We start from the raw sequence: 26,295 nt of genomic DNA on the forward strand, positions 1-26,295 counted from the left end.
AAGACACTGGAGTTTCAAGAATTCTCTCACAGATACAACCCTGCCATCATCCTAATTAATGAAACTAATCTAAGACCTGCAGACAATCCAAAACTGAGAGGATACACTGTATAGAAATGACAGACTGGACTACAGAGGTGGTGGTACAACCATAGTTATCAGCAACTGCATCAGACACAATGCAATACTCACCCCCCCCCCCCAACCTAGAACTCACCGGTGTCGAATTCCACACAAACTCAACTGGAACACTTAAAATCTACGCCGCCTACAACTCCCCCGCTAAGACCCTGCTATTTTCCGACTTGGATGCTGTACTAGGCACAAATGAATCCATCATCGTCGATGGGGACTTAAACTCCAAACAACCCTCCCGGAACAGCAGAACCACAAATAAAAATGGCCAATTCCTCTTCAGCTACATAAGATTAAACAACGCTGTCGTAACAGGACCCACCGAACCAACCCACCACAGCCCAACTGGCACAGCCGACATCCTAGACATCGCCATCCTACACAACATCAAGTACCAGCACAGCATTCAAGCACTGAACGAATTATCATCAGACCACAACCCAATCCTACTTCACTTAGGGAACAAAGACCAGTCACCTCCCACCAAACCTCCATTATCTGAGAGAAACTTAGGAAAGTGCTACCAGAACACATTGGTCCGGTTCCCCATATAAAAGCCAAGGAAGAAATAGACACGGCAATAAAGAACCTCACCAAGCAAATCAATTAAGCCATAACAGCAGCCACAGTATCCACGATTACCCACAAACAAAATCCTCTCCCGGAAGAAATCATGGACTTTTAATAAGGGGAAAAAAACAGACAAAGAAAAAGATATCACAACACTTGTGCTCTCCAGGACAAAACAGCCATCAGAAGATTAAACAAATCTGTCCGAGAAGCTCTCCAGAACCACAGAAATCAACAGTGGGACAACAAGCTTACCTCCATCTCCACAGCAGGTCATTCCATATGGAAACTCCTAAACAACCTCAGGAACAAGCGCAAATCCCCCCCCCCACTCCAAGCACAACAGCACCTTGCATACACAGATGGTGACAAAGCCGAGGCCATAGCAAGAAACCTAGAGAAACAATGCAGTCCTGCATATGAGAACCTAAACATCAGTCATGCATACAAGATCCATCGTAAAGTCAGGTTCACAGTAAATCGTCCCGATGACAATCCAAGCCCTATAATGCCTACCTCACCTACCTAAATAATCGGCATCATCAACCATCTCAAGATCAAAAAAGCCCCAGTTCCCGACGGCATCACTAACAAAGTCATCAAGGCACTACCACGCAAAGCCATAGCACATTTGGCAAACATCATAAACTCCATCCTCAAATGGCAGCACTTCCCCCAGTCATGGAAAATAGCTGACATCATCCCGATTCACAAACCAGGCGAAGACCCACACCTACCTCAAAATTACCATCCCATCAGCCTGCTATCCAACTTAGGGAAAATAGCAGAGAAAATCATCCTCATCAGACTCCAAGATCATGTCAACCAACTAAATATCAATCCACAAGAACAATTTGGCTGCCGTCAAAATCACAGCACCACCCAACAGACCCATAGACTGGTAGAATACATCACCACGGGATTTATTTGCAATCAACACACTGGAGTCGTCTTCCTAGACATCTCAAACGTCTTCGATAAGATCTGGCACCAAGGCCTCCTCTACAAACTTATCATCGCTAAATTTCCACTAAACATGATACACCTGATCAAATCATACCTCTCAAACAGGAGGATGCAAGTCAAAATCAATGAAACAGTCTCAACCCAACTGAAAATCCTCGCTGGAGTTCAAGGATCACTGCTAGCCCCGATCCTGTTCAACATCTATATGGCAGACATCCCTCAAAATCCTCTTAGATCCACCATGGCCCTTTATGCAGATCACACGGCTATACTAGCCAGATCCCGCCAACCACATCTCGTAACGAAAAGACTACAAGACACCATCCTGTATCTAGAAAAATGATTTACAGACTGGCGAATACAATTAAACCCCCAGAAAAGTACAACGATACTCTTCACAAGAAGACGAGCATCCCCCAAAGGAGACACCACCATGTTCAACTCCAAAATTCTCTGGAAAACTGAAGCAAAATACCTCGGTATAATTCTCGATAAGCGATTATGCTTCAACAGCCACATCAAGAGCACATGCACCAAAGCTTCAAAAGTAATCGCCCAGCTATACCCCTTGATCAACAGACACAGCAAACTAAGCTCAAGAAACAAAATTCTACTGTACAAGACAGTGATCCATCGCACAGTTATATACGGCTCCCCAGCCTGGAGCCATACCTCGCAGACAAACATCCTCAAGTTACAAAGACTACAGACCAAATGCCTGCGAATGATACTGGATACCCCATAGTTCATCAGGAACGCCCAGATCCACTGGGACATAAATATCCACTACATCTCTCCACTACTACGCTCCCTAGCAGAGAAATTCTTTATGAAGACATCTACGCATCCAAACCAACTAATACAGCAAGCCGGAAACTATGACGGTAATGACCACTGGAAACATAAGACCGAAAGCCATCCTAATACTCAACGATGAGTAACCACTTCTGCCCACTCAGGGCGAGCTAAAATAGCTCACAAATCTCTCGCATCACTGCTACCGAAACAGATAACAGGGAATATGAAAAGAGTCAAGCTTAACCCTCTGCGCCATATGTCTTGCGGAAAGCGACCGTCGAAGCAGGACATAATCCGAAGTAGGCCGCCCATCCAAAGATATCCAACAGGACCAACCTCATCCAAACATGACAACAGTCATCGCAGCCTCATAGGCAAACATGCTTCAAGACTTCAGTAAATCAAACCCTTCACCAAACTACACAAAAAAATTTCTAAAAGAAACACAAACTATCTTATCAAGGCTTGTTAATGAACAAAAGTAGATTACTTCCAGACCACTACAGATCGCCGCTTGGAACGCCAATGACCTAAAAAACAAGACACTGGAGTTTCAAGAATTCTCTCACAGATACAACCCTGCCATCATCCTAATTAATGAAACTAATCTAAGACCTGCAGACAATCCAAAACTGAGAGGATACACTGTATAGAAATGACAGACTGGACTACAGAGGTGGTGGTACAACCATAGTTATCAGCAACTGCATCAGACACAATGCAATACTCACCCCCCCCCCCCAACCTAGAACTCACCGGTGTCGAATTCCACACAAACTCAACTGGAACACTTAAAATCTACGCCGCCTACAACTCCCCCGCTAAGACCCTGCTATTTTCCGACTTGGATGCTGTACTAGGCACAAATGAATCCATCATCGTCGATGGGGACTTAAACTCCAAACAACCCTCCCGGAACAGCAGAACCACAAATAAAAATGGCCAATTCCTCTTCAGCTACATAAGATTAAACAACGCTGTCGTAACAGGACCCACCGAACCAACCCACCACAGCCCAACTGGCACAGCCGACATCCTAGACATCGCCATCCTACACAACATCAAGTACCAGCACAGCATTCAAGCACTGAACGAATTATCATCAGACCACAACCCAATCCTACTTCACTTAGGGAACAAAGACCAGTCACCTCCCACCAAACCTCCATTATCTGAGAGAAACTTAGGAAAGTGCTACCAGAACACATTGGTCCGGTTCCCCATATAAAAGCCAAGGAAGAAATAGACACGGCAATAAAGAACCTCACCAAGCAAATCAATTAAGCCATAACAGCAGCCACAGTATCCACGATTACCCACAAACAAAATCCTCTCCCGGAAGAAATCATGGACTTTTAATAAGGGGAAAAAAACAGACAAAGAAAAAGATATCACAACACTTGTGCTCTCCAGGACAAAACAGCCATCAGAAGATTAAACAAATCTGTCCGAGAAGCTCTCCAGAACCACAGAAATCAACAGTGGGACAACAAGCTTACCTCCATCTCCACAGCAGGTCATTCCATATGGAAACTCCTAAACAACCTCAGGAACAAGCGCAAATCCCCCCCCCCACTCCAAGCACAACAGCACCTTGCATACACAGATGGTGACAAAGCCGAGGCCATAGCAAGAAACCTAGAGAAACAATGCAGTCCTGCATATGAGAACCTAAACATCAGTCATGCATACAAGATCCATCGTAAAGTCAGGTTCACAGTAAATCGTCCCGATGACAATCCAAGCCCTATAATGCCTACCTCACCTACCTAAATAATCGGCATCATCAACCATCTCAAGATCAAAAAAGCCCCAGTTCCCGACGGCATCACTAACAAAGTCATCAAGGCACTACCACGCAAAGCCATAGCACATTTGGCAAACATCATAAACTCCATCCTCAAATGGCAGCACTTCCCCCAGTCATGGAAAATGGCTGACATCATCCCGATTCACAAACCAGGCGAAGACCCACACCTACCTCAAAATTACCATCCCATCAGCCTGCTATCCAACTTAGGGAAAATAGCAGAGAAAATCATCCTCATCAGACTCCAAGATCATGTCAACCAACTAAATATCAATCCACAAGAACAATTTGGCTGCCGTCAAAATCACAGCACCACCCAACAGACCCATAGACTGGTAGAATACATCACCACGGGATTTATTTGCAATCAACACACTGGAGTCGTCTTCCTAGACATCTCAAACGTCTTCGATAAGATCTGGCACCAAGGCCTCCTCTACAAACTTATCATCGCTAAATTTCCACTAAACATGATACACCTGATCAAATCATACCTCTCAAACAGGAGGATGCAAGTCAAAATCAATGAAACAGTCTCAACCCAACTGAAAATCCTCGCTGGAGTTCAAGGATCACTGCTAGCCCCGATCCTGTTCAACATCTATATGGCAGACATCCCTCAAAATCCTCTTAGATCCACCATGGCCCTTTATGCAGATCACACGGCTATACTAGCCAGATCCCGCCAACCACATCTCGTAACGAAAAGACTACAAGACACCATCCTGTATCTAGAAAAATGATTTACAGACTGGCGAATACAATTAAACCCCCAGAAAAGTACAACGATACTCTTCACAAGAAGACGAGCATCCCCCAAAGGAGACACCACCATGTTCAACTCCAAAATTCTCTGGAAAACTGAAGCAAAATACCTCGGTATAATTCTCGATAAGCGATTATGCTTCAACAGCCACATCAAGAGCACATGCACCAAAGCTTCAAAAGTAATCGCCCAGCTATACCCCTTGATCAACAGACACAGCAAACTAAGCTCAAGAAACAAAATTCTACTGTACAAGACAGTGATCCATCGCACAGTTATATACGGCTCCCCAGCCTGGAGCCATACCTCGCAGACAAACATCCTCAAGTTACAAAGACTACAGACCAAATGCCTGCGAATGATACTGGATACCCCATAGTTCATCAGGAACGCCCAGATCCACTGGGACATAAATATCCACTACATCTCTCCACTACTACGCTCCCTAGCAGAGAAATTCTTTATGAAGACATCTACGCATCCAAACCAACTAATACAGCAAGCCGGAAACTATGACGGTAATGACCACTGGAAACATAAGACCGAAAGCCATCCTAATACTCAACGATGAGTAACCACTTCTGCCCACTCAGGGCGAGCTAAAATAGCTCACAAATCTCTCGCATCACTGCTACCGAAACAGATAACAGGGAATATGAAAAGAGTCAAGCTTAACCCTCTGCGCCATATGTCTTGCGGAAAGCGACCGTCGAAGCAGGACATAATCCGAAGTAGGCCGCCCATCCAAAGATATCCAACAGGACCAACCTCATCCAAACATGACAACAGTCATCGCAGCCTCATAGGCAAACATGCTTCAAGACTTCAGTAAATCAAACCCTTCACCAAACTACACAAAAAAATTTCTAAAAGAAACACAAACTATCTTATCAAGGCTTGTTAATGAACAAAAGTAGATTACTTCCAGACCACTACAGATCGCCGCTTGGAACGCCAATGACCTAAAAAACAAGACACTGGAGTTTCAAGAATTCTCTCACAGATACAACCCTGCCATCATCCTAATTAATGAAACTAATCTAAGACCTGCAGACAATCCAAAACTGAGAGGATACACTGTATAGAAATGACAGACTGGACTACAGAGGTGGTGGTACAACCATAGTTATCAGCAACTGCATCAGACACAATGCAATACTCACCCCCCCCCCCAACCTAGAACTCACCGGTGTCGAATTCCACACAAACTCAACTGGAACACTTAAAATCTACGCCGCCTACAACTCCCCCGCTAAGACCCTGCTATTTTCCGACTTGGATGCTGTACTAGGCACAAATGAATCCATCATCGTCGATGGGGACTTAAACTCCAAACAACCCTCCCGGAACAGCAGAACCACAAATAAAAATGGCCAATTCCTCTTCAGCTACATAAGATTAAACAACGCTGTCGTAACAGGACCCACCGAACCAACCCACCACAGCCCAACTGGCACAGCCGACATCCTAGACATCGCCATCCTACACAACATCAAGTACCAGCACAGCATTCAAGCACTGAACGAATTATCATCAGACCACAACCCAATCCTACTTCACTTAGGGAACAAAGACCAGTCACCTCCCACCAAACCTCCATTATCTGAGAGAAACTTAGGAAAGTGCTACCAGAACACATTGGTCCGGTTCCCCATATAAAAGCCAAGGAAGAAATAGACACGGCAATAAAGAACCTCACCAAGCAAATCAATTAAGCCATAACAGCAGCCACAGTATCCACGATTACCCACAAACAAAATCCTCTCCCGGAAGAAATCATGGACTTTTAATAAGGGGAAAAAAACAGACAAAGAAAAAGATATCACAACACTTGTGCTCTCCAGGACAAAACAGCCATCAGAAGATTAAACAAATCTGTCCGAGAAGCTCTCCAGAACCACAGAAATCAACAGTGGGACAACAAGCTTACCTCCATCTCCACAGCAGGTCATTCCATATGGAAACTCCTAAACAACCTCAGGAACAAGCGCAAATCCCCCCCCCCCCCACTCCAAGCACAACAGCACCTTGCATACACAGATGGTGACAAAGCCGAGGCCATAGCAAGAAACCTAGAGAAACAATGCAGTCCTGCATATGAGAACCTAAACATCAGTCATGCATACAAGATCCATCGTAAAGTCAGGTTCACAGTAAATCGTCCCGATGACAATCCAAGCCCTATAATGCCTACCTCACCTACCTAAATAATCGGCATCATCAACCATCTCAAGATCAAAAAAGCCCCAGGTCCGCATGGCATCACTAACCAAGTCATCAAGGCACTACCACGCAAAGCCATAGCACATTTGGCAAACATCATAAACTCCATCCTCAAATGGCAGCACTTCCCCCAGTCATGGAAAATAGCTGACATCATCCCGATTCACAAACCAGGCGAAGACCCACACCTACCTCAAAATTACCATCCCATCAGCCTGCTATCCAACTTAGGGAAAATAGCAGAGAAAATCATCCTCATCAGACTCCAAGATCATGTCAACCAACTAAATATCAATCCACAAGAACAATTTGGCTGCCGTCAAAATCACAGCACCACCCAACAGACCCATAGACTGGTAGAATACATCACCACGGGATTTATTTGCAATCAACACACTGGAGTCGTCTTCCTAGACATCTCAAACGTCTTCGATAAGATCTGGCACCAAGGCCTCCTCTACAAACTTATCATCGCTAAATTTCCACTAAACATGATACACCTGATCAAATCATACCTCTCAAACAGGAGGATGCAAGTCAAAATCAATGAAACAGTCTCAACCCAACTGAAAATCCTCGCTGGAGTTCAAGGATCACTGCTAGCCCTGATCCTGTTCAACATCTATATGGCAGACATCCCTCAAATTCCTCTCAGATCCACCATGGCCTTTTATGCAGATGACACGGCTATACTAGCCAGAACCCGTCAACAACATCTCGTAACGAAAAGACTACAAGACACCATCCTGAATCTAGAAAAATGGTTTACAGACTGGCGAATACAATTAAACCCCCAGAAAAGTACAACGATACTCTTCACAAGAAGACGAGCATCCCCCAAAGGAGACATCACCCTGTTCAACTCTAAAATTCCCCGGAAAACTGAAACAAAATACCTCGAAATACTTCTGGACAAACGATTATGCTTCAACAGTCACATCAAGAGCACATGCACCAAAGGTTTAAAGTTATCCCCCAGCTATACCCTTTGATCAACAGACACAGCAAACTAAGCTCAAGAAACAAAGTTCTACTTTTTAAGACAGTGATCCGTCCACAGTTATATACGCCTCGCCAGCCTGGAGTCATACCTCCAAAACAAACATCCTCAAGCTACAAAGACTACAGAACAAGTGCCTGCGAATGATACTGGACGCCTCGTGGTTCATCAGGAACGCCCAGATCCACCAGGACATAAATATCCCCTACATCTCTCCACTACTACGCTCCCTAGCAGAGAAATTCTTTATGAAGACATCTACCCATCCAAACCAACTGATACAACAAGCCGGAAACTATGACGGTAATGACTACTAGAAACATAAAAGACCGAAAGCCATCCTAACACTCAACGACGTATAACGGTTACAGGAAAATTCATCGAAAAGCGAATTCATCGAAAGACAATTCATCGAAAGACAATTCGTCAAAAATGCAATTCACCGAAAAACAATTCACCGAAAATTTTAAATTTTCGATAATGTAATGGTAAAAGTAATCCATTTCGAGCAAAAACTGAACCATGCAGACAGCTTCTTGTACCAACAACTTCAACTAAGTCATTTAAGTCAGAGAGTTTTTGTAATACAGTACATAATTTGGACACGTGATTTCTTTGTCGCCCCGAATATAGCTGAACTGAAAACTGGAACGGTTCCACATTTTCTTGTAAAAGTTTCAAATAGCGAATCTGAGTAAAATTCATCCCATAATAATTGTTGTATTGAAGTTGCATATTACTATTAGCAACAATAATAATAATGAAGCCTGCGTAGTTCAGTAGGTATAAACGAAGCCGTTTAGTTAGAAAGACCTGGGTAGTTGGATCCCATTTATGCATAATTATGTATTACGTATTACGTATAACAACTTCTGTCCACTCAAGGCGAACTAAAATAGCTCGCAAATCTCTTCCATCACTGCTCCCGAAACAGACAATAGGGAATATAAAAAGAGTCATCAAGTCATTGAAATTGCGAGTTTAGATCTCGCCATTTCAATGACTTGATTCTGCTTTTCTTTATATTCGTACACTGGTTTTGCGATTAAAAATGGATTGGTAAATTAGTGAGAATTGGATGAACTGATTGTGATTGGTGTTGTCGAAGTAGTGGAAGTGAATGTGCAGAATCAGGGAAACTAGAGTTATTAAGGAGGTGGGGGTGGGGGAAGTAGATATGCAGATTTTAGGGAGACAGTTGAGTATGTGAATGTGTGTAATATGCCCAAGCGAGTAGGAAAGACCACGAATCAGAATGGGAGAGTTGGTATAAGGCATCAAAATAGGGATGGGACAAATCGGCTTCTGCAATTCATGTATACAAATGCCGAAAGTATTAGGAACAAGAAGGAAGAATTTTTGGCCTTGGTTGGCACTTCCAGACCACAGGTTATTGGCATTAGTGAAACGGGGCTGACAGAAGATGATATAACTAGTGGGATTGAATGTGATGGATATAGTGTGTTCAGGAATGACAGGGAGAATAAAATGGGGGGAGAGTGTTATTGATGATAGCTGATGAGCTACAGCCACGAAGAATAGAAGTGGAACTGCAGGATAGAGAGAAGAACACATTTGAGGCTATTTGGCGTGAGATTGAAACTAGCAGAACTAAATATACAGTTGGGTGCTGCTATAGACCAGGTGACGGAATAGATGGTAGAGATAGTATGCATAAGCAAATAGAAGAAATGAGTGTAAGGAGGGTAATTTTTATGGGAGATTTCAACTATGGTAAAATTGATTGGAAGGAGGAGAGGACGTATTGGAGAAAGGAATAGGATTTTATGCGGTTATTAAGGGATAATTATCTGCGACAGCATATAATGGAAAATACTAGGGGTCAGAGAGTGCTTGACCTGGTAATTGCATCTAAGAATTTGGCTGTAACGAATATGGCCACGTTGCAACCAATTGGTAAGAGTGATCATAGGGTCTTGACTTGGGAGGTGGCTAAAGGTGTAGAATTTTCAATTAAGACAGGGTACATGTGGAATTATCGGGCAGGTAAGCATGACAAGCTTAGGAGATTGATTAGTTCAGTGCCATGGCATGTACAACTGCAAGGACTAGAAGTTGATAGTGCATGGGAGGAGGTTAAGAAGTGTTTGCATGAAGCAATGGCTGACTGTATACCTAGCGTCCGAATAATAAATCAAGTAGGGGTTAAATGGATGAATAACACCATTAAGTTTGAGCTGCAAAAAAAGAAACAACTATGGAGGGAATTTAAGGAGAAAGGTGACCTGCAGGCACATGAACGATATAAAGCGCAGGCCAGAAGGGTAACGAGTGTGGTAAGAAAAGCAATAAAGGATTACGGAAGAACATTGGTCATGAAGGCTAAAGAGAATCCTACAGTTTTTTTCGATATGTAGCAAGTAAAAGGAAAAATGTGCATGGCAGATTGATTTTAAAGAATGCCGATGGTAGGGAGATAACCGAATCAGTTGATATAGTTGAATTACTGAGCGAGCACTTTGCAAGAATATATCTTGCAAAGTGGTTGATGGAGACATACCAGAGAGTGGTTTATTCAGGAATGGAGTCCAAATGACGGCTTGTAACTAGTGGTCTGCCGCAGGGTTCTGTTCTTGGACCACTACTTTTCAATTTGTTCATTAACGATATAGGAAAGGATCTGAGAGGAAGTGTTCACTTGTTTGCGGATGATGCAAAGTTGGGTAGAGCAATTGTGAGTGCACAGGTTGTCAAAATTTTGCAGGATGATTTGGATAGTTTGGAGGACTGGGCTAAGGAAAATGGATGTCAATTTAATGTGGCAAAGTGTAAGGTTATGCATTTTGGAGTGAAAAGATTAGCAGCAGTATATCGCGTTGGTGGAACTGTACTCCGGGAGATTGATGAGACCAGGGATATGGGAGTGTTGGTGAATAAGGAGTTGAAGTTTAGGGGGCACATTGCAAAAGTGGCTAAATCAGCTCATCAAATCACTTGGTTGCTGAAAAAGACTTTAACAAGCAGAGACAAACACGTTATTGTTCCTCTATATCGAGCCTTGATAAGACCCCCATCTAGACTACTGTACCCAGATATGGGTGCCAGGGTTCCTTCTTGATGGGGAGGAGGTGGAAAGAATCCAGAGGCGAGTGACTAAGATGATAGCAGGTCTATGGAATGAACCATATGAGAACAGGTTGAAGATTTGTTGGTTGCAGAAATTGGTTACAGAAAATAAATGATATGCAGTCTCAACCCAACGAAAAATTCTGCCCAGAGTTCCTCAAGGATCACTGCTAGCCCCGATCCTGTTCAACATCTACATGGCAGACATCCTTCAAAATCCTCTCACATCCACCATCGCCCTTTATGCAGATGACACAGCTATACTAGCCAGATCCCGCCAACCACATCTCGTAATCAAAAAATTACAATACATCATCCTGAATCTAGAAAAATGATTTGCAGAGTGGCAACTACAATTAAACCCCCAGAAAAGCACAACGATACTCTTCACAAGAAGACGAGCATCCCTCAAAGGAGACATCACCCTGTTCAACTTAAAAAAATTCCCTGGAAAACTGAAACTAAATACTTCGGAATATTTCTCAACAAACAATTATTCTTCAACAGCTACATGAAGAGCACATGAACCAAAGCTTCCAAAGTTATCGTCCAGCTGCACACCTTGATCAACAGACAGCAAACTAAGTAAGAGAAAATTCTACTCTACAAGACAGTGATCCGTCCCACAATTATAAACATATTTCCTTAATGTTTTAATCCCATGTGATTCTCAATACAGGATACATAATCTATTAGTAACTTCACGATATTGGGTGTACAATAGAAAGAACTTGTGTTCACACTAGTTATAATCTATTTTTTTCGGTTAATTTCTGAATAAGTTGACCTTGTTGCTCTATGATTTTTTTTTAAATGTTAACTATTGTTATAAAATTCTTTATTGTACTAAGCTTCCAAAAGACTTTCCAAGCAGTCTATTTATATAATTTTAACTGATGATACTCTTCATCTTTTTTTAGCTAGTTCTTCCAGATACTGGTCCATAGAGATCGCCTGTTCTGTCAGTAACTCAGATCACAACCTTGTACAAGTTTGTTCTCTGACAGAATGTCCTTTGGCACTACAAAAATGCCAAGGGGAACAATATCGAGAATTTTCGCTCTCCCTTTCCATGGCCTGACTACTGCTTCCACTTCGCTAATCTAAAAACCTGCTATGAGCGAGTCACAGAAATTATCCTCACTGGAATGAAGGCCTTCCTCCCCAATTCTACCAAAAATTCTCATCCTCTTTCCAAGCGCTCTAATCCAACAGAAAGTGTGCACCAAACCAATTCAAAAAAAAAAAAAACTCAGCTTGCATCGATAAACCAAACTTCATACTCGGTCAATACTGAAGTACTCAGTAAACTCAAAACAGTCATCAGAAGATCTAAACCTGACTTCATAAAGGCCAACAGCAGAAAATTTGTCTCCGGTCCCAATGGATACAGTGCCTTCTGGTCATCAGATGCAACTTCTGCTCACCTGCATTTCTACGTTTTTCTTATCTAGACGCCCCACACTGTTACAGCACCCGAAGATAAACCACAGTGGCAGAAGGTGTATAAGTTATTGCAGCTTGTATGTGATTATAAGTTGCTGAATCTTGTTATGTTTCATATGACGAATACAAGAGTCTGTGTACTGTTCTTTATTTAATCTGTGTTCAAGCACACGATGATTTAAATGATAGAATGAATTCTCTCTGTGTCTTTCCCTAACGTACATTTCATTCCATTTTAATCAGTATTATAAACCAATTTTACGAATGGATGGAGGTAACTAAATACGTGAATCTATTTAACTGCGATCAACTTGCGCTTTGCACTGAAAGGCAACCGTGTGCTCACACTGAAAGGACACGGCTTTAAACGCTGACATACAGGTATTAGCATAAGACTTCTTCACATAGGACTTCTGAGTCTGACTCCCACTGAGACTTCAATAAAGGTCGAAACTTGTCTGGGTAGTACCTTCCCATGATGCATCGCATTATACATGTCTGTATGAATATGTGCATTGCATTGTGGGATACTAAGACAACAGATGTGAAGTCATTAGCCTCCGTAGTTCAGTCAGTATAGACGAAGCCCTTTGATTGGAAAGACCTGGGTTCGATTCCCGTCTACGACGTGAGGAACCTTTACCTGGTCCCTTTTCGACTGAAGGTGAGTTAGTCGATCTCATACGGATGTAGGGGGGGGGGGGGTTTCTTACCTGAAAACTCAGTTCTTCAGTCATAAATATTGCCCTTACAGGATGCAGCAGAGGAGTGACGAACCGGCTGCATTAAATTCGTCGTAAACTCCCTCATTAGGGGACTCTACCCGTCCTAAAGGGATGGACGAGATCCGTCAATCAATTAATAATGTTATTGTTATTTAGGTAGCATCGGTATTATTTAGAACTTTCAAATGCAACTAAAACTGACAAGGTCAACATAGTACGTCTGTTATTTGCACTCTTAACCAAATGGGCGGTATTTCGAATGATGAAAACCCAAGTTTTCAGGACTTTCGATAAGTCTAGCTAACTCACCTTTTATAAGCTTTATTTAGATTAGGGTTTCTCAAACTTTTCCTACAATGGAACACTTCACAAATCCTGAAATTTTCACGGAACACCTTGGTTATTTTGTAATGTATTAATTAATACTTAATTGGCAATTTAGCTGATTTTTATGAATTAATAATTAATTAAACGTCAATTAAAGTTTGATTTAATTGATGTTTTAATTTAATTGATTTAATTGAAGCGTCAATAAACCATCATTAGATTAATTTGTGCTGATTTTCATTGACATATCCCATTCTGATCACGAAATATATTTATAACATTATTATAAGTACTTGCGTGTGAATGCAGACTTTTTCTCCTGGGTGCTGGTAGTTTTCCCCTCCTATTGTACATCCTGGATATCTTTGTAGGCTTGAGGTGGATGACTCACTGTATGTTCCGTCACAAACACCTTCAATAAGAGATTTCTTAATACCAAAATTAAACAAGGTGCCTTGTCTCTTATTCGTATTAATTTTAATTCTGTATTCCTATTACTTTTAAAAAAATCACGGCACTCCCGTTTCAGAACAAGCGCTTACACACTGCAATACGAACTTGAGAAGAAAGTATTCAGTATTACTAGATCTGAGAACCAGATACAGACCATCTTGATCTTCAATTTCAGTGGAAAAATTTTCTTTATACTTCCTTGCTTGATTGGTCAGCAACATTTGCAATACAGATGGTATTTCGTTCAGTTTTGAGAACAGAGGATACGCTGCCCATTGTTGTAATCGGTTTACAGGCAATTGTTATGACCGGTCATAAACAGTGGTATTCTCTTTCCCGATTGTTGAAAGATTTCGATGTGTGAAAATTAACGATAATTAATGAATACATCCACGTTTAAAAATACAAGGCTTGGTCACTAACATTTGTTTTACATTTGTTAAAATGGTATATTTTTACAATCTTTCCTTGGTGGAATTATCATAAAAACACGCAAAGTTTTCGTTTATATCTTCAATCCGGAAGGAATGTCACACATCGAGGTAGTAGACGAGCGGGTAAACGCAGCAGAAGAGGAATTTTAACAGCATCGAGTTGGTGCGCGACTCCTTCAAAGATACAGTGTCATCAAAGGTCGTCAACCAAATACGAAGGGCTTGTGAAAGGTCAGATCAATCGAAGCCTTTCCGTATGTGGTGATTTATATCAAATGCTACTCCCTAACACCTGTTGTTGTTCATGGTGGGGATGAACAAGGTAAAAGAAATGATGCACACTGTTGTCTACAGTGTACGCTGTTTTTTTTTCTTTCTTTCTTTTTATACTTCCGCTTCTAAACGACTATTCGCAATCCCTTGCAGCGTTGGCCTCGACCCGTCAAGGCGATCTATCATTAACATTGCTTACAGAGAAAGTGAGCCCGATGTTTAATTCATGTGGAGTGCAGTCTGGAGACGGGGGGGAGTAGAGAGAGATGGAGCGAGAGAAATCGCCTTTATAGGGTACCACGCATTGCTAGAAAGCTTTCAACTGTGTGTGTGTGTGTGTGTGTGTGTGTTTTGTGGTTCGGAATAGGAGATGGTTGATCAACCGTCCTTGTTGCTGCCGTACAGCAGGGTTGAAGAGGGTTTGCCGATGTTAAAAGACAAAGTTTGGATTCTTCGGAGTTTTTTTTTTTTCTTTTAATTTACATAATTCTTAAACGGTGCGTATTTAAGCCATTTAAGTTTACGCTACTGCAATGACTGTGCATTCATTACTAATAATAAATATCATTTCTATATAAGCATTTAAAATATATGTTCACAATAGTAATACTAATATCAGCGGATGTAAAAAGATGAAACTCCACTTTGGAATTTAGTATAAAAACGTATTTGTTTTGTAGTAAGTATAACTTGGAAGGAAAATGAGACATACCCAACCAAAATCTTTGCAAAATCTATTTGAAAGCGTACAAATTGGTTTCCTTTAAGAAAACACAATGAAAGTCTGATGTAACAGGTATTGCACATCAGCAAAAATCTATTTTTTTTTTAATGCACGGTAGATGTTCAATTTTATATATATATATATATATATATATATATATATATATATATATATATATATATATATATATATACAGGGTGTTCGGGATAAATTTGACATATTTATAATTAATTATATTTTTCCGTAAGTTACATGTATTAACACACACTTCTCTTCATTTAAAAGTTTGGACCCTTCTTCATTCATATACAAGATGTCAGAAAGGATGGATAGCTGGAACCCACCTGAATCATGGAAGAGAATAACTTGTATCATGATGATTCGTGCCCGCCATCAAAATAAGGATATTACGACTGCTGCCCAATGCTCCCTGAATACAGTAAAAACAATCAGGCATGAACTAGAGACTTGCAATGGTGACTACGAGGATGTAGCAAGAAGAAAGATCCCTAGCAGACGATCTGATTGCGTTCGTACAGCAGAATTCCTCGCAAATCTGCAGGAACAGGTGTTGAAGAACCCTGGCATTGGAATTCGGGCTTTGTTCGTGGAGTTGCTAACTGTAGTCAAGCCCTGGATAACAAGGGTAGCCAATGGTAGGCCGTATGTATGGCAGCAGGATTCGGCCCCTTGCCACACCTCTGGGAAAAGTCAAAAATGGTTGTCTGAAAATTTCTACGACTTCACCAGTCCAAATGTTTGGCCTCCAAACTCCCCAGACCTTAACCCCATGGATTATTTTGTATGGGGCGCAGTTGAAAAAGACACCAATCGCACTTCCAGTAATACAAAAGCCCAGTTAATGGATAAAATTAAAACAGTTTTTGCGGCCCTTCCCAGGGAGACTGTAGCATCAGCTTGTTCGAGGTTCCGAAGCAGAATTGAAGCTGTGATCGATGCTAATGGTGGTTATTTTGAGTAAATCTTGTTGATAGTATTGTAATTAACTCTGCCTGTAATGTTTTTTTGTCAATTCATTAAATTTAATAGATACAAAGAAGATTTTCTTTTTCCTTACGAAACTGTCAAATTTATCCCGAACACCCTGTATATATATATATATATATATATATATATATATATATATATATATATATATATATATATATATATCACTTTCCTTAGTATTTTCCCCCTAATGCAAAGCACATCCCCTTGTGGAGATGTATGATGCTACGCATTAATGGCAGGTGTGTGTGTGTGTGTGTGTGTGTGTACACGCACACGCACCTATTAATCACACTCCGCACCAACCATATTCAATCAATTAATGGATCGTTAGTTTCAGTTTTTTTCTTCTAATTCTGTTTTACTCTTTGCATTTGTTCATCCTGAACAACGAAGCGCATGCGCTAACATTTTCGAAGTTTGTATTTTTGCAGCTATTCCATTCAAGTAAATTTATTTTGTGAATCAACTGCAAATTGTCATTGAGATCAATACGTCGTTTATTTTAATTAGCTGAAAGTTCAGCATTTTTGAATGCTGAACTTTTGGTTCAACGAACTTTACTGCGTTTTTAATATTTTTTTTCTATAGTAACATTAATAATTAATATCATTAATTTACCAGTATGTAAGAATAAGCATATTTGAAATATCACGAAGATTTAATTCGTTTTAACACGTTGTTATCATTTACTAAGTTCAAATTTACTAATTTTAAAAAGAAATAGTGACATTAGTTGTGAATACGGCATCGTCAATACTTGCAAATAATGCTTACTGCGTTTCTGTCAAAGAAAGGAAATTATTACAGCGTAAATTGATAGATTTTTCCGAGCAGTTTGCTTACTCAACAAATCTACAGCATGCCATATCGATCGAGTTTAACAGACAGAATACGCAGCTAAACACGAGAAAAACGTACTTAAATTCACGTTAAGTGTAAGATCATGGAAATGACCATCGAATAATCCTCGTGGATAAAATGAATTTGAGCTGTGTATTATTTATTTTCTATTTATTATCATACGCGTGTAGTTTCATTGTTGCTTTTCCGTAACATTGAAACTACACGCGTAGTTTCATTGTTAATGTCATTTCATTGGGAACTTCTGCGTCATAGTCAGAAGAATCACGTGCCATCTGGTTGAGGAGAATGAAAAGGAATTAGTGGATTTATTTATTTACTCATTTTTAATTAAATCCATACCGCTAGAAAGGAATATTTATAACCGAACGGACGAACTAAAGGATCTAATAGATACCTCTGCATCTTGCACTTAAAAATGTCAGTGTTTGGATATTTGTGCAAAATAATAAGAGTTAGCATGTCACCCTCAAGGGTTTGTAGCTAAACTAAAGCGTCGATTCTTTGGCACCCGACGTAACAGAATGATAATGTCTTAAACTTTCACCACCAGCAATTCTGCAAAGAGAATATCAGCTGCGCCTTTTCGTTGGGTTTCCAAGTTAACTGCTACAGGCTAAGTATTAAGAACCGTTCCCCTCAGGGAAGTTGGAAAGAATTTATTAACATATAGGGTCATTAAGACAAACAACGTACTTGGTTCTTTGTGTTCCGCACATGCCAATGCGAACCTGGTCCATTTCTGCCGCTTGGGTTTCTCCTGTACGTCAGATTTAACGCAATGCGAAAGAAAAATTACCAACAATAAAATATTTTTATTCTTCGCCATCTGGCAGCCAAAGAGAGATTCTGAGTTTAATTTTGCCGTAAACTGCTTTATATTTGGAAGAGGGAGGTCGGGGAATAAAGGATTTAGAAAGAGAAAGGGAGACCCAATGGTAGAAAGAAACAAAAACAAACTACCCTATCGGCTGGCTTGATGCCAAAAAAAAAAAAAAAAAAAAAAAACTATAACGCATTTACTCCATCCTTGCCTGACCGTGTTGATCACAAGACTTACTCCTCAATTAAACACGCTGACATGCGCCAGGCAGCGTTCATACATATTTTGCGTGCTGCACTAAATTTGTCTATTGTCTATGGACGAGGAATTACTCAGCTTCTAGTGTAATATAACGAGCAAAAGACAAGCGTTGCATCTGGTGGAGTCTAACAATGATTGGCACGCTAGAAGCCTACAGCCAGAAGTGGTTTCCTACAACAATCGATATGGGATGTGATGGAGGGAAGTACTTGGACGCGAGAGAGCGTAAAGGCAATTGGGGAAACAGCTGGAACATTACAGCTATGACAGTGAACGAAAGAAGGAAAAAAAAAAGTATAGAAAAGCTTGCAGAGCTCTGTATTTTTCCTCTTTCTACTTTCTTCCAACTGATTGTAATTTCTTAGAACGAATTTTTGATCTTTTCTAGTGAAACGTAAAAATCACCCAAGGAAAAAAAAAAAAAAAATCGGCCTACTTTCTTTTTGCTAGCAGTTTTCTTCCTTCAGTTGGCTAAGCAGAATTAGGAGTGAGATGAGTTTTATTGATTCTGGCTGCGTGAGGAAGGAGGGGGGTGGAAGAGATGCAACGATGACGGAGAAGGATGCTGCTACAGAAGATGTTTTTCCGCCACTTAGAGGAAAATAAGGATAAATTTTGAATCAGATACATAAGAACAGACTGCATGGCAAAAAAAGGTAATAAACGAAGATCCTCGTGGTTTCGAGGTGGAACTTCAAGACAGCAAAATGATTTACGTGTAATAACCAGTCTGGTGAAGTGTTTCAGTGTATGTTTCATTACTTTGACTCACTTCAACAGTTATGATTTTTTTCCCCTTTTGAAGAGGTAATAAACGATGCCTGATGCAGCAGAGCCGATGAAATCGATTACATCGCAAAAGATACATATCTGTGACGTAATAATCATGTTTAAAAATGATTATTACGTCATGACCGTATGTGTGACGTCACACACACGGTGATTACATCACAAAAAGATACATATCTGTGACGTAATAATCGTGTTTAAAAATGATTATTACGTCATGAACGTATGTGTGACGTCACACATACGGTCATTTATCTTTCTAGCAGAAGCAGATACAAGAGAACTAAAAATTACTCGTTAAAAAAAAGTTGAATATTTTGTGAAACAGTTTTATTTTTTTAACACGTTCTATAAATTCTTTTTTGAATGACTAAAATAATTTTCTTTTATCCCGGATATTGAATCAAGAAACTAACATATTTATAGAAGAGTAAGAAATAAGCAATATTGGTATTTTGATTTCCGTTTGTTTATTTACATATAATTATACTCAATTTAGATATTTTTGACGTGTTTTTTTTAGATATAAACCACTTTGACGTGTTTCTTCATATTATCACTCTCCAAAGATGCCGAGTCTCTCTTGCGAGCCTCTAAGATTTCTTCGGCAAATTTAATTTCTTGAGTCCACTAGACATTTTTTACTTCTCTGTCATCTCAAACAACTCCTACAAACTTCCTCGGTTGAGTCTATTTGCGTTTTTCTCCACATTTTTTGTTCTTCGTTTTCTAATGTTTGCTTTTGTTTTCTAACTTTATCGCTTTCTCCTCAAACAATCTTTGTATTTTCTCAAACATTCCTTTCATTATTCGAGTTTGATCCTACTAAGAACATGACGGTGAATTGTACATTAGAGGATGTGGTAAACACCTGACTAATTGCACACGCATACAGCTGCAATGCCTCTATGGGGAAAAAAAAAAAAAATTAAGTAAAAATGTACCAAATTTTATTCCATCTTACAACTGCGAGAATTCTATGTGTATCTTGGCAATCCTGGTATTTTGTAAATTAGTCTAAACCTATTGCCGGCCTGGTTGGCCGAGTGGTTAGCGTGTCCGCTCTCCACCCAAGAGGCCGTGAGTTCGACACCTGTCATGGGCAGGGATGTTTGTGATTATCACAACTTTGTGTGGAAAGGGAATCTGCCACCCTACCACTTATTCTAGCAGCAGATATCATTGCCAAAAAAAACCATGTGAGGCACGGCAGTGACCATACGGCCTCTACTGTCAAATGTGAAATTTTTTATTTTTTTATTTTTATTGCCATCCACAATAACAGACGGCATTTCTTGTATGAGCATTCAATTCAAATGAATTTATGCCCATCCTTATACTGGATCGAGGGATTTATGTCAAAACATTCATACGATATACAGTTATTGAATCATAAATTAAGAATACCGAAACGAATTCTCCGGTCTACCTTTAAAGAAATCCCAGGCGACAGCAACGGACATTGCTGTATTTACATCTTCATGGTTACTTTGGGAGTTGAATCCCGTTCGCGGAATCCCTCGGGGAATTAACAAAACGGACGGTCAAATGGAAGACAGACACAATGCTAGCTACAAAGAGGCAAGCGTGTTGTCATCCAGCAAAAGACTGTGGGATGTAATAGTCGTACAAAGGGTTCTTTCCACCCTGTAATGCGATGCTTTATTTAAAGAATATCTCATCATGTTAATCGTTCTCTGGGCTTTTGATTTTTTTTTCTTTTTATTTTTGTGACTGTTCTTTTTTTTCCCCTTTACCTTTTATGCCAGTGTTTGTTCATCCACCGACTTCCTAATGCTGTCTTCCATCCCCCCAACATCTCCGCTGTTCCCATCACCCTCTTTATCTACAATGTCCCAGGGGTGCAACAACGTCAAACAGCACTCGGTACCAAGGGAGTACAGATAAAAAAAAAAGTCACGAAATTTATGTCTTCGTTACTCTTCACTATTTCAATAGAGAATTCTCTCGTGTTTTCTTATTTATAGCCGACTTTTTTTTAAACTCCTGCTAATCATTTACATACATCCACTATCCGTTAATATTTCTTTCAGGTTTCCCCTCACATGCGTTAGATTTTACCGCAGTTTCATTTTTCTCGCGTGCATGTTAAAAATAAATAATAATAAAAAAAAGTAGTCTTCTAAGAATCTACTTGCCTAATGTAGTAGGAGTATCCATCCCCTTTTGAGCGGGCCTGGTTGGCCGAGTGGTTAGCGTATCCGCTTTCCACCCAAGTGGCTGCGGGTTCGAGTCCCGCCAGGTGAAATGGATGTTTAGGATTGTCATACTAAATCTTTGTGGAAAGGGCATCTGCGACTCTACCGCTTCTTCTAGCGGAAGCTTAACCAAAATCCAAGTACGGGAGTGACCATATGACGTCAAAAATGACGTCATATGTGAATATCTAACACCCACTTTTGTTGCACAAACGCGATAGGCGGAAAACACTTTTAGTTAATCGACTTTTCTCAGTCACACCCACTTCTTAGCCATCACTAATAGCTGATTCTAATGCCGCCATCTTGTGATCCTAAATCCAAACATTAGTACTCTTTGTTGTTCTACGATCGATTTTTCTGAGATGTGCGATTAAAAAGACGAGTTCATGAGGAAGGAGATCCTATCTTGCCTCTTTCAAAGGTCGTCTAACAGGAATTGGCTGAAAAAAAAAGTTCTCGTAGGTAAGTAGAATCAAACTTATAATTAAGTTTATTCTACTCACGTTAACAATAATTGTACATACGGTTGTACAATTATAGCACAAGCAAAATTTTCTAACTATAACAAAACATAATGCGCACAAAAACAATATTTTAGCTAACTAATAACTGCATTTATAGGTGAATTAATTAGTTATAAATTAATTCTAATTCAGCTATTTGAAATTATGATCGAACGAATTGAAGTTATGTCTAATGTATTGTGGTTAAATGCATATGTTCTTCTGGTTAAATGCATATGTTCTTCTGGTTTGCAAGATAAAAAACCCCGCTAACTCTATATGAGGTCAGCTAATTTATCTTCAATCGGAAAAAAAAGCCCTTACAAAGTTTCTTCACGTCCTAGATGGAACGTTAGAAGACGAAGAATGTTACTACTGAGCGGGACTTGGACTGGTACACGTATACTGCGTGGCCCAAAGTATTAGAACACCTCCCCCCCACACACACACGGAAAACACACGCGATGCAAAGAATATACATTAAAGCCCTTGCACGCGATGCAGAGATTGCGTTATAGGAAGATACGTATATAAAGAAAGTGTCAGAAGCACCACGTACAGTGTGAATGAAAACGGTATGCGGAAAAAAGCTTTACGCCTTTGAAAGACCTTAAGCTTTTGACGCCATTGAACGTAAAACTGAGTTCATGAAACTAGACTAAGTACACGAAATGTTGTGATACCATATGGGTACATACATAATTGGGATATCCTGTTCTAGCCTACCACACAAGGAATATTTAACTTAACTTAAAACTGAGGCCCACCGATCAGCTTAGTGCAGTGGTTCTCAACCTTTGTTCCGCGACTGTGGGACAGGTGGTCCGCAGGCAGACTTAAATTAATTAAATAAATATATATTTTTTGTTATCCAAACAAATTAAAATTGAATAAGTAAGTAAAAATTATTGAAATCAATTGGAGACTTAAAAAAAACCAACAAATAGCGTCAGAATGTTCAAATACGGAAGCAATAAATCTATATTGTTATTCATTTCACCCCTCTTTTATTATTCGTCATTCTGCCGCTAAATCTGTAGCAGCAAAATGAGGAATAATAAAAGAGGGGTGAGGTGAACAACAATATAGTTTTATTGTTTCCCCCTTCTTGCTGTTTTGTCAGATTTGAAGTGAACATGTGTTATCCACATTTCAACCAATTGCTTGTTGTTTATTGATTTTTATTACTGAAGGTTTCCCTCCTTCAATCAAGGCTCAGCATATCTTCAGAAGTGCTATATGATACTTGGACAAAGTGTGTCCTGAGTTAACCCCAGTATTTATATACTTTTCGGAAACGTTTTTCAATAATGGAAAAGTGGCTTAGAACTAGGACTTTGAAAAAAAGAGCAAACGAAACAGGTGACGCTAACCCTAATTGTGATACACGTGTTGTAACGGCGAGTAATCCGATACTATTAAAATAGAAGAAACAAGCAGTTCGAAGAAAAAACACAGCAGGAAATATAGCAGTTCATATGTGGAATTCGGGTTTACTTGGTGTGGAGATGAAAGTGAACAGAAACCTCAATGTGGTTTGTGTTATGAAGTGTTGTCGAACGAGTGCATGAAGCCTGCGAAACTCCGACGACATTTAGAAACTAGACATTGTGATGTCAAAAATAAGAGAAATTGAATTTTTTCAGCGTCGCTTAGGGACATTAAATCATGGTAAAGATATAGTTTCGGCCATGGGTTCCATTAATAGCAAGGCACTGGAAGCATCCTAAGTTTGCACATAGTGAAAACAGGTAAAGCTCATGCTATCGGTGAAAATATGCTACTTGCAGCTATAAAAGATGTGGTAAAACTATGTTTGGCAACAACTTACTAAAAGATGTTGATTTGATTCCTCTTTCTAATGAAACTGTCGGTCGCAGAATTAATGATATGGCAGGTGACGCAGAATCTGGCTGACATACCCATTCATTTACCCACAGCAAATCGGAAACTGATGCCTTTATTTGTTTAATAAAAATTAAAACTTTGTTCTGTGATGATGCACTTTTAATCGTTTACTTCCAACTTAATTATGTTTCCATATGTATTTGTAAATATTTATGTATATATAAATATTGTATGTAAATATATATGTAAATGTTGGTAATCCCCACATATATTTAAAAAAAATTACGTAAACTAAAAAAAAACTATTTTAGTGGTCCGTAAAATAGTTTTAGGCATTTTACTGGTCCTTGGACTTAGAAAGGTTGAGAAACGCTGGCTTAGTGCATTTTAGAAATTTGTCTTTTCTCATAGTTGGTCACTTCTCTCTCTCTCTCTCTCTCTCTCCGGGATAACTAATAAAAATTTATAACAGTCAAATCTCAAATTTATAACTCGATTCTGTCTGCAGTTTATATAGCTAGTTCTGATATTCATTAGCACGCGGCGACTAGTCTGCAAACAATATCTGATCATTGTTATTGTAAAACATAGTCATAATACCGTGTCACGTGTGATGCTACACCATTTATTTAGTTAAGATAAGCTTAATCTCCCGTTGTATGAAAACGGGAGGGTAATTTTTTAAATGCAAAATTCCAGTTGTTCCCTCAAGGTGGCAACACATGCACTTAATGACTTTCTTTGTCGTGCAGAGATTCCATTAAGTTTAAATAACTTTTTTAAGAATCTCGTCATAGGTGGCGCTGTGCAAGAATAACGTACTATTGATCACCTGCAACACAAAACCAACGATAGGAAGGTATGAAAAAAAGTACTTTTCCATTTAGAAGAAGGATTAGCCATAAGACTTACCCTAACTCGGCATTTGTCAAACTGTCGACTCCGTCACACACACACACACAAAACATCGCAGATTGTCAATGTCTGATGTCCAAGATAAGGACCCCATCACCGATAATTCCAAGGTAAACTTTGCGCTAATGAGTACCATCCATCTAATTTCTAGTGTCCTCCTCCTGACACTATAAAGTAAGACCTGCGCAAAAACAAACTCTAATTGCATTGCACAGGTGCTTAAAAAATAATTAGTTGATATTTTTTTTTTTTTGCATAAAAAAACGAAGAAATAATGTCCAATATAAATAAATAATAATAATAAAAATATTTCTTTAAATTATGATTTTTTTTTTTAATTTTATTTTCTTCTAACAAAAAAAAATATTTTGCGTGTACTAGAAGCGCCATTCAGTGTCAAATGTATCAATTAAAATAAATTCAATCACAACAATGATAATTTCGACCTGTGCATTCTTTCTTGTGCTGGCACGTGCTTAGGCACAAAGTCATTGTTGGGTGGTTGAACAATTTCCGGTAACACTTCACAAAAGCCTGCGATGGTCTCAGATTAAACAATGGCATTTTGTGTGTGTGTGTGTGTGTGTGTGTGTGTGTGTGTGTGTGTGTGTGTGTGTGTGTGTGTGTGTAATTAGCATGTTTAAGCGATTCTGAAACTGGCAGCCATTAGGTACTATAAAATTGACTTTTAATTATCTGCCATGTCCGTTATCCCAACATTCAGTGAAGGCTCACTTCCGGTTTCCCATTACTTTTCTTGCGAAGCCTAATCCAGGTACTTACATGCAAAAGACAGCCACTCCATGCTAATAATTGGCGGTCGTTACAGTGGCAAGTGTACATTAAGATACGTACTGATGACGACCTCCCTACGACTTGCTCGTCTGTCAATTACTGGAGTTTGATTTTTTTTTTCTTTTCTTTCTTTCCCTAAGTGGGTTTATTACTCTATTCTTCCCCCTAATGAAAGTCATCAGGCAATCAATACTGATTTCGAAGATATCTAATCTGCAAGATGGAGGCACTACGGTGAATTTATTTCTTGCTTCTATGAGCAAATGAGATATTCTTCATGGGTACGTCCAAGGCCTCGCGATATCATTTAAGATAGGATTTGCCATTTCGCATTAAGTAACTCCAGCTATAACTGCAATTGTCTTTTCTGTTCAGAGGACACAGGACATACACTGCACAAGTAGTTGCGTTTATCAGTTATATCGATATCAAAAACGAGCGCCACCTATCGGTAAATATAGTTCTGGATTATTTTGAAAATAATTTAATTCTTTTTCGTTTCTTCGTGTTTTTATCGGTTTATATACTCG

The 26,295-nt window shown here is 39.7% G+C and overlaps 1 protein-coding gene across 10 annotated transcripts in view; it reads right to left on the reverse strand.

Annotated features, from left to right (window-relative positions):
- The window catches only part of LOC150095297 (CYFIP-related Rac1 interactor B-like), a 587,095-nt gene that overhangs the window by 333,320 nt on the left and 227,480 nt on the right, over positions 1 to 26,295 (reverse strand). For 5 of the 10 annotated variants that reach the window (XM_090410583.1, XM_090410582.1, XM_090410587.1 and 2 more), the window contains one exon: positions 24,968 to 25,151. The exons of the other annotated variants lie outside the window; for them this stretch is intronic. The gene's annotated coding sequence lies outside the window, so the exon portion shown is untranslated. The remainder of the gene's footprint in view (positions 1 to 24,967; positions 25,152 to 26,295) is intronic. 10 annotated transcript variants of the gene reach the window in all.

The sequence above is a fragment of the Typopeltis vanoorti genome, chromosome 20 (assembly GCF_054136105.1).
Source record: "Typopeltis vanoorti isolate ZY-2024b chromosome 20, IOZ_Tvanoo_1.0, whole genome shotgun sequence".
Classification (NCBI taxonomy): Eukaryota; Metazoa; Arthropoda; class Arachnida; order Uropygi; family Thelyphonidae; genus Typopeltis; species Typopeltis vanoorti.